This window comes from Amblyomma americanum, chromosome 11, assembly GCF_052857255.1.
Source record: "Amblyomma americanum isolate KBUSLIRL-KWMA chromosome 11, ASM5285725v1, whole genome shotgun sequence".
NCBI classification, from domain to species: Eukaryota; Metazoa; Arthropoda; class Arachnida; order Ixodida; family Ixodidae; genus Amblyomma; species Amblyomma americanum.
This window is the reverse complement of record NC_135507.1, coordinates 117,836,857-117,846,977: the sequence shown is the minus strand read 5'-3', so window position 1 is coordinate 117,846,977 and position 10,121 is coordinate 117,836,857. Positions and strand designations below refer to the sequence as shown.

The 10,121-nt window shown below is 50.2% G+C and overlaps 1 pseudogene; it reads right to left on the bottom strand.

Annotated features, from left to right (window-relative positions):
* Window positions 1-1,900: 1,900 nt before the first annotated feature.
* LOC144109868 (uncharacterized) lies at window positions 1,901-5,142 on the bottom strand (annotated as a pseudogene).
* Between the last annotated feature and the right edge of the window lie 4,979 nt (window positions 5,143-10,121).

Genomic DNA, 10,121 nt, shown 5'->3' with positions numbered 1-10,121 from the left:
CCAGGGCTGCCAGAAGCGTAGTAAACGAGCAGCAGTGCAGGATATGTATAGCCATTGGCAAAGTTGAGAACAGCAGATTTAGAGTCAGAGATAATTTTTCTAGCAGATGTAAAAATGAGAGCAAGCGCGATGGCTGCCTCTTCTGCCTTTGTGTTAGAATTGGTGACGATTGAGCTGGACGTCAGAAGCTTTGCTTGATTGTTGGCTACCGCCATGGCCACACGGGAGCCTGACGTGTACTCCGCTGCGTCCACGTAGATCACCTCATAGTCATCGTTATACTGTTTGTGGAGGGCCCGAGCTTTTGATAGTCTGCGGTCCCTGTCCCGCTCAGGGTGCATATTCTTGGGGAGGGGAGTACGTTGAGGTTAGAGCGGAGGATAGGAGAGAGGGGGACCCCCTCGGTAGTGTGCGTAGTTGGGGTGAGGTTTAATTGGGATAATAAAGTGTGGCCAGCCTCTGAGCTGGATAGACGGGATATTTTTGCCATAAAGGTAGCTTCTGTGAGTTCCTCAAAGGTGTTGTGGACACCGAGTTTGAAGAGTCGGTCGTTTGATGTGCTGGGGGGAAGACGTAGAGCCATTTTCGTGCAACTTCGTAGGAGCGCATTTACCCGGTATCTCTCCTTCTGTTTGAGGGGTAGGCAGGGAAGGGCATATGTGGCGCGCCTTACGTCGTAAGCTTGGGTGAGGCGAGTCGTGTGTCGTTCGCGGAGGCCAGCACGGCGGTTCGCTATGCGGCGAATCAGTCTAGTGGTCTGTTGAGCGTGTGTTTGGAGAGTCTTTATGACTTCTCCGTGCGCGCCATGGGACTAAATAACAAGCCCAAGCACGCTGATTTTGCCTACCTACTAATGGGATGGGGTGGACACCTAAGGTGAGGAAGATGGGTGGATTGACTGAAACGTGTTGTTTAAGCCGGTAGAGAAAGAGCCGGATTTTGAATGGGAGCAGGTGAGGCCACGCTCCCGTACATATGTGTCAATGGTGGTTCGGGGCAATTGTAGGTGTTCTATTTCGGCATCACTACCACGGTTTGCGCAGACAGTGATGTCGTCGGCGAAGAGGCTAAAATGGATGTTAGGAATTAGAGCTAGCTGTCGAGGTAGGTGAAGGAGTGCTATGTTGAAGAGAATAGGGGAGAGGACGGCTCCCTGGGGCGTACCTCGTGCTCTCAGCGTGACACCTGCAGGCGGTGGTCGCCGGAAGTAAGTGTGGCTGTGCGGTGGCTGAAGAAGTCTCGGATGTATAACATGTGTTGCAGCGCGAACCACAAGAAGGGACGACGACAGACAGAGTGAAAAGAGCGCTGACTTCTTTTCACTCTGTCTGTCGTCGTCCCTTCTTGTGGTTCGCGCTGCAACACATGTTAGATATGAACCAACTAGCCCGCCAAGCAACCAATCTCGGATGTAGTTGTACATCCTGGTGCCGACTCCTAGGGTCGTAAGGTTTTGGAGGATTGCTGAGTGTGCAACTTTATGAAAGGCGTTAGTGAGATCCACCCCTAGAATAGCTTTGGTGTCGGAGGTTTGCGAGTAGATCTAATGTGATGCTTTAGCTGTAGTAAAACGTCCTGTGCCGAAAGCTCAGGACGAAATCAAAACATGCTAGTGGGCATGAGATTGTTGCTTTCTAGGTATTGGCAAAGTCTTGTCTGGAGTACATGCTCCATGAGTTTACCAACAGAAGATGTGAGGGAGATGGGTCTGAGGTTAGAGGTGAGCAGAGGTTTGCCAGGTTTGGGTATGAAGACGACCTTGGCGTCTTTCCATTGCGGTGGGAGGGTACCCATTTTCCAGCACTCATTAAAGTATTCGGTAAGTGCGGCAATGGATTGTGCGTCAAGATTCCTGAGTGCCTTGTTATGTACCCCGTCTGGGCCCGGGGCTGAGGACGTGTTAGTCTCTGGAGTTCAGCCTGAACCTCTGCTTCTGTAATGGGTTGGTCGAGGTGGTCCTTAGGGAGGCCTGCATAGTCGGGATGTGTTACAGGAGGGTATGCGGGGAAGTATTGACTGAGAAGTTCTTGGAGGAGCTCCGGTGGAGGTGTATCGGAAGTATGTATGAGTTTGGTGAGGTTGTGTCTTTGGCTAGTCGTAGAGTGAGTGGAGTCTATTAAGTACCTGAAGCGGTTCCAGGTCTGGGGTATACTCATATTACCATCTAGCTTGTTGCATAGTGATTCCCAGTTTTGGCGTGAAAGAATCGCTGCGTGCTTCTCTATCTCTTAAGACGGGCGAGGCGGCGCTTAAGTGTCCGGTTCCAACGCTGCCTTTGCCAGCGTCGCTCAAGACCTGCTTCAGCTTCCCATAAATGTAGGAGGCGGGAGTCGACTGTGTCGCTTTTGAAGTCCTCTGGTTGGGGGCGAGTTACGGATCGGACATCGCTTTGTAGTTGCTTGGACCATTCGGTGATGTCCGTGATGGGGGAGAAAGTGCGAGCTGCTCTACATGAGTGGAAAGAATCCCAGTTTATTGGTGCCTCTGGGAGGCCTGCGGTGTAGTTGAATGTTTAAGAGAATCTCGATAATGCAGTGATCGATACCTAGATTCTCTTGCGTGTTGCACCATGTGGCGTGAGGAAGGCGATGAACAACGTGAGGTCTGTTGTAGTGTATTTACAGACACTGTTTTCCGTGCGTGTAGGAAAGGTACGGTCTGTGAACATGGAGAGACGGCTTGTTGCGCGGCTAACCAAGCCCGACGTCCTTTCGGTGTGTCGTGTGGGTAACCCTATGCCTTATGTGGGGCGTTAAAGTCTCCTACGACGAGTAAAGGGCACCTGTTGGCTACGCGCTTCGCAAGTGTAAAGAGGCGTTCGAAGTTACTTTGTAGGCACTTAAGGTGGCTATATACATTTAGGATGAAGAGATCTGTTTGCTCGAGCGTGTTGCGGCACAAGCTGAATTAGAAGGTGATCAATACCTTCAATCACTATGGAATGGGAGATGGTTGTGATTTAGCGACGAACTAGAAATACTACCCGAGAGGGTGTGGGGGATGTGGGCAGAACAGCAGTATAGCCGGGTAAAGTAAGTGGGTTTGAGGGTTCCTGCAGGGCAAGGAGGTCGGGTCCCGTAGCGCAGGACAGCATTTGGTGGACCACGTGACGCTTCTGGCCAAAGCTCCGGCAGTTCCACCGCCAAATTGTAAGATTATGGTTTGGAACTGCCATCATGAGTATTTAGGGGGGGGGGGGGAAGCCGTAACGAGGGCGGGGGGGGGGGGGTCCTGAGCTATGGCAGGGATAAGGTTCTTTGGTCCTACCGGTGCTTTGGGCTTCTTGCGTCTGTTAGGGGTGGGGTCGCGCTTTGGGAGGCTGGTTTCGTAAGGGTTGAGCCGGGATTCAAGATCGTTATAGCGGTCAGAGAATCCTTGGGTTAGCACGTCGAATCGGTTGTTAAGAATACCACTATCTTGTGAACAAGGGAGCCGTAGCGCTCCCGAAACGTCATTTTTTTGTTGACCTTGGTCAGTGACCAGTGAACCTCATCAAGCCATGATTCCTGACCAGACGGTATGCCGTCGAACCCTCAACTACACCACTATCTTGTGTTATGCGGATTACCGCGTCTTTGAAGGTTGCACATTCCTGTTTGATGTTACTTATAGCGTCCTGAAATTTTGCTTCAAAGCGATCAGCAAAGGACTCAAGCAGGGTTGGCATGCTCTTTAGTGAGATGGGCGCGGAGGGAGGGGGCGTTGCGCGCGGAGGCGAATTTGTAGAGGGTTCAGTGTCAGCCTCCATTGCTAGCAAATCAGAAGAGGTAGGTTTGGAGTGCCTTGGCGGAATATGGGCGGTGGGTGGGTTGGGAGGGGGAGTTTGGGATGTGGTAGGAGCGGGGGTAGATGTAATGGGAGATCCGGTGGCAAGAACACTTATCTGGGCGTCCAGTCTTGCGATGTGTTGTCGAATGGCGGCGGCTTCTGCTCTGGCTGCTGTAGCTTCTACTTTAGCCGCCGCTGCCACCTCCTGGGATTTTGCCAGGGCGTGTTGTAGATTGGGAGTCGCTGTCATGGATGTCATGTGGCCGTGTGAACAGGAGGAGGTATTCCAGGCTTGTTTCAACGGCACTGCCCAAGCTTGCTTGTGTTGGTTGGGCTGGATGAAACCGGACAACTGGGGAAAAGTGTGCCTTGCTGCGACCGCTTCTTGCTTCTGCGTTTGTTGGTGGCTGGGCTGTTTCCATGGCCGGTGCAGGTGTCGTCCCTTGCAGGATCCCGTGCCGGTAATGTGAGGGCCCCTCGCACAGAATGCACTTGGCGTGCAAGGAGGGTCTTGTTCCGAATGTTATGCTCCACACCGGGGCGAAGATTGATCTTGGGGCTTTGGCATACGTCGTGGCCGTGACCCGGCAGTCTGCAGTTAGTGCAGGCATCCAGACTGCCGCAGTATGGGCTGCAGCGGTGGATGGCTCCCATGTATTTGATGGCGTTAGGGACCGTAGGTGAGTCGACGGTGATGAAGATGGAGTTTGTCTTTCCCGTGCAGCGTGCTGCTGGTATGCTGTGCTCCGGGTTTCTTCTGACCAGGTCTTGGTAGAGTTGCGTTGGGGTCTCATCGTCATATGCGTTCGTGATCACTTCTCTGGTAGCCTCCGTGGGGGGAGCCACGTAAGCTGCGCACGTGTAGGTGTGGCCTCCAATGGTGAAGGAGGTTAGCGTTTTGAGAACCTCCGCTGCTGGGAAGTGTGTTGTTGCCAAGGTGAAAGTATTGTTGGTCGGGTAAATACGCAGGCAGAAGTCGTCCGGTGGAATGATTTTCAGTTGGGTCTGCACTGCCTTCAAGATGTTGAAAGTGTTGGGATGACTTAAGCAGTCGTAGTTCACCTCGCGGGCGAACGACTACTCGAATGGCGTTGGGTGGGAGCGGTGGCAGCTGCTTGCTGCGCTGCACTGTGAGGCGAGCCTCCTTGGTGGTAGGCGGGCTGGCGTCTTGCCGCTGCCCGTTGCGCCTGCTGCGTCGCGCGCAGCGTTCTTGGAGTTCGGGCTAGCTGCGTCGGAGGTAGCGTTCTCGGAGTGGCAAAGTGCTCGCGGCGAGCTGGCTGGGCGGGAGGCATAGGCCTTATACAGAACTGGCGTCCAGTCGTTGGAATTTAGTTCTTGTGCGGTTATGGTGCAGCCTTTAACCGTTACTTCCATGATAACGGCTGGCCGTCGCCGATGGTGTCGGCGGAGACGCGTAGTCCGAGTTAAGCTTAGCTCGGCGGCTGAGCGCCTCTGTCCGATGATCATTCGTAGCACAGAAAATGTCGGGTATTTCCCGGAATGGGCGGCTTCCCTGCCTTCCTTGGGCACTCATGTCGCTTTTCGTGCAGATTAGTGGCCGTAGGAGAGGTTGGGTAGGAGTAGCAGCTTAGTTCTCCACTGACCAACCAAAGGAAATCAGCTTTCTAATGTTTGACTATATCAAACAACCCATAGGCATAAAATTTTACAGCATATAATATTTTATTTTGATTCTTCTAAAAAAAAGTTTCGACAACGGTATACTTTCTTGTCGTGGAGGAATTTTGCTTCGGCAGTCCTGAATGTGGGCGGTGCTTCACTCTGCTTAGAATTGCACGAATTTTTAATATGACCTTTCTAGGATAAAAAGATAGCTTTCGCTGCATATCCAGTCGATCCCACTTATAACGAACCTGACGTTGGCGCGGATCGCATTCGTTGTATCTGAAGTTCGCAGTAAGTGAACTTTCAATGTTACAGCCAAAAATTCAGCGTCGGACAGTGTAAGTCGATTGATCCTTACGCGTGTCTGGTTATTCAAACCGGACCCTACTGCACCGATCTCCAAGCTCTAGCGCCGTCGTACGCTCCCTCGCCGCTGCCCTTGCAATAACAAGCGGGTTTAGAGACGCAATACATAATCGTGTTGGAAGCGCTTACATTACGAGGCGGTAGGTCGGCCTTCTTGTCATCGTCCTCGTGAAATTCTGGCATTGCGACAGTTCTCGTACTTCGCGTATACTACTGTTTACGTCAGTGCAGGGCTTTCCGATGTCGGCGTCATCATCCGCTCCGACTAATTCATTCCAGGCAACATATCAGCAGGTCGGGTCAGTTGCGTGTCGACGACGCATTGCCACAAATCCACATGCGTCTGTTAACGCGGTGTACCACGGCGTCCTCCATCGTTCCTGGGTCCCTAAACGCTGCCTTACGGAAGCATTTCTTGACGCGCTCCGCAGTAAGTTCCATCCACGGGACCTATCTTCCACAACGGGGAGTAGAGAAATTCGAACTGCATGTCGCGTCACCTGGTCAGTCAATCGCTGTGAGCATAGGCGCCGAGTTTTCAATCTGCCGGGGGGGGGGGGGGGGGGGGTGGGGCAGTTAGCCACCCTCTCTCTTTTTCTTTCGCCCTCCCTCCCTCCTCCGCAAGAGATGCTTATTATTTATTTTACTCTCAGGATACAGAGTACATTACAGAGGGGAACGGCAATTCACAGCAATATAGAAGATAAAAGAAGGTAAGGGGGCCCAAGTACTGACCTTCGAGGAACCCAGAACCAAGTGGTACAGTAGAGGAATCAGCGTCAATAATGCTGACAAATTCAGCACGAGAAGAGGAAATCCACGGATCCAGATAAGAAGTCCAGAGTCAATGTTCAGCACGCTTAGTTTATGTAACAGCAGTGAGTCGTTAACTTTATCGAATGCTTTAGCGAAGTCAAGAAAATGCAGTCAGATGAAAAAGCGGAGTCCAAATAGAAGTGCAAATTCGTAAGTGAAGGAAAGTAGTTGAATGCCACAATAGAAGAACTTTCGGAAGCCATACTCTGTTAGAGAGAAGAAATTGTTATCCTCCAGAAAATTACCAAGATGTGTAAATATATGTACCATTATTTTGCATGCCATTAATCTCAAAGATATTGGTCTATGGTTAGATGCGTTCTGTTTACCTCCGGATTTTATGGTATGACCTCAGCAGTCTTCCGGTCTTCAGTAGCACACTATGATGATACGATTGTGAGAATATGCATTCCATGATGATAGAACTATACTCTTTAGCATTCTTATAATTTTGCCGTTTATTCTATCAATTCCGCTAGAAGATGTTAGTTTCAAATTGATAATCGGTATGATGTCTTGCAAGTCGAACATTGTGGAATCAATCGCGAAATGATCGCGCAGTTGGAGATCGGGACATTGGGATAACATTGGATGAAGAAGGAAACGACTCAACGAAAGTATCATTTAGTACAATAGCACAAAGGTGGTAGGAAGCAGATTCGCCGGTGAGCACAATAAGGACACTTTATTGGTGTTTCCAGGTTTTATCATGTTCCAGAAGCATTTTGTATTAGTCTTCAGAATGTTCAGGAGAGGTACTTTAAAGGTGTATTTTAGACTTTACTGTTCGTTAATATGCTGAAGCAGCTCTCTTGTATGCTGTGCAATGGGCAGGTTTTTACGAATCATGCGCAGTTCAAAGTCTTTTCTTTTTGTTATAAAATCGTGGGAGGTGCGCGCGGAAACGTCTGGAACCTTCTAGGGGGCTTCTCCGAGCGATGAGGATGAGGAAGGAGAGAGGAGTGCGCTCAAGGTTACACACTCTCAACGCGTTAAGAGCGGAGACTTGTCCAATATTGTCGAGAGCCGTCTGTGCTGCGGCGCGCGGCGCTCTCTCTTCCTTCGCGCCGCGCCGGCTGAACAAACATGTGCGCCGATTTTCGTGACACACGAGCCTGGCAGCGCGTTTTTAGTATTTTGCAATGCTGCTTACGGGAGGACAACAAAATTTGCTTTCTTTTCCTTCAGATTTTAAAACTGTATAGCGTCGTAACCCGTATTAACATCGAAAATTATTCCGGTTTTAGGTACCCTAAATATGATGTTTAAGACAGTGTTGTGACGATCTGGCATAGCTGATATTGCCAAACATATGACAGGATGGCGCCTGGTAGCTAGTTACGCTGGAGAAATGAATAGAGTGATTTCACGTAAGATCGAAAGAAAGCGTGGCTGCTCGATCACTTCAATTTATTTCAATTTTATATATTGTTGCCTGATGACTGGAAACAAGATATTTGCAATTGATTTTACTCTAATTTTTTTCTAATCACCCAAAATTAACAATGGCGAATTGGTTCAGTGCCGCGCTCACGTGCTCTGGTGTTCGGGCCAACTTTGGATCTTTATTTGTTTTCTATACCCAGAGTCGCCGAAGCATTATAGAGGGGATAGCGTTTACGTAAATAGTAAAAAAACAAACAGCGGGAATTTTAGCGAACAAACGCAATACGATAAAAAATTTACGAGCAGTGGAACTAGCACATAATACAATACAATATACTAGCAAAGTTCATCATAGCGTGATGGAAGTAGTACAGATTTTCGACCAATAAAGTAGGACAACCATGCAAACATGAGCAAAACGTTTCATAGCAAAAAAATAATAATAATAAAACGGGCTACTTGTGAAGAAAAGTTGTGAAGAATCAAATCCCGAAACAAAAATGCAGACAGTGACTGGCGAAAAAACAAAACAAAAATCGCTTAATTACACACCGTGTCCTACGGTACGGTGGTTCTAGTCATTTAATGCACGTGGCATGATCTAATAAAAAAGTGCTTTTGTGGCAGTGAATCACGTGAACTTTGCGCTGGTGATCAACAAGTGACGAAGGATACGTGGCCACTGATATAAAGTGGGCTGACGGGACGAGTTTGTTTATTTTACTTTTGCGGCCCGCTTATTTTCGCTCCAGTGTACTTCGCCGTTCCTGTCGTGAAGCGTGCGGCTGGAATCAGCGCCATCGCTCGCGGCGACTCCCCCGTCGCCCGTGTGAATGTGCCAGTCCGTAGTAGATATGCTGCCCCCCTGAACCCATCGCTCAGTTTCGAAAAGCCCCCCCCCCCCCCCCCCCCCCCCCCCCGGAGTCGGCGCCTCTGGCTGTCAATATTATGCGCTGGTGACGCGCCGCCGACAGAACACACAGCTGCCTGTGAGGGACACGTATATCGACAATAAACTTTATTTCTTCCGCCTGGCTCGCCACGGTCTTGCTCATCGCGTTTGGTGACAGAAGAGCGTGGTCACCGCAGTAAGTTCGCCATGTTACGGTCGAACCCAACAAGCCACCATGCAGCGAGCATGTCGCCAGTCATCCCCAATAGCCTCCTCTGAGCTTATGCCTTGTCGCAACGCTCGTCAAATAAGAAATAAAAGTAGACGCATCATTGAGGCCTTTGTGTCCACATGCGGTGTACAATAAACGTATGCATTCGAAAGGAGCCTTCCCGATGACAACGGTTGCTGGTTTGTTTCCGAACATGAGTTTTTGACGGCCGCGCATCTGGTAAAAAGTTTGCGGGCACTTCGTACGTCCATTTCGTATGTAAAGCCCTCACCCAAGGGTCCTTGAGGTATCTGCAATAAAAAAATAAATCTCTTATTTCTTACATATTTTTATTCTCTTTGCTTTTTTGGTGTCACCGTATCTTGTAAGAAGGGGGAATGGGATCACACGAAGACTAGGAGATGCTCGTGGTGGTGGTGGAAACATTTATTGCCAGTATTACAGAGGGTGGGGGGCGGAGCGCCTCCCATGGCACTTGGGGAGGGCCCCTCAGTAGAAAGCAAAGGAGAAATCTTGGAGGGCTATCCTAGATTTTTGTGGCTATGCTGAGGGTGCTACGGGCGAGTGCCGCCTCTCTCCCTCGTGAGAGCGTGATAAGAGCGCGATTGGAAAAGCGTTGCGCCTCGCCCTCGTAGCTTCCACTGCATAACCGCCGAAAGCTGTCCGCGAGCACAGTAATGAGCTTGCACTGGTCCCGGTCGGAAGCACTGGTGAGTGTACGCGCTCCCAGTAATCTAGGGTCACCTCTTGTGCCGGAAGATGTGGGAATGAAGGGCAGGTAATATGTGAATTGCTTGCCACAACGCTTGCAGGAAGAGGAAAACTGATCAGTTAAGCAGGCTTGGAGGAGAATGGGGTATGCGGTTGTGCGCGTTTGTAGCCTGCGCCAATGGGCGGCTTGTGTGATTGTGAGAGTCACACAAGGCTCACATGTGCGGGTGTCCAAATAAGGATGACGGAATCGGGGTTGCCAAGAATGCAATAGGCGGCGGGTGGGGGGGGGGGACACTATATGCCGTTGACAAAGTTAAGAAT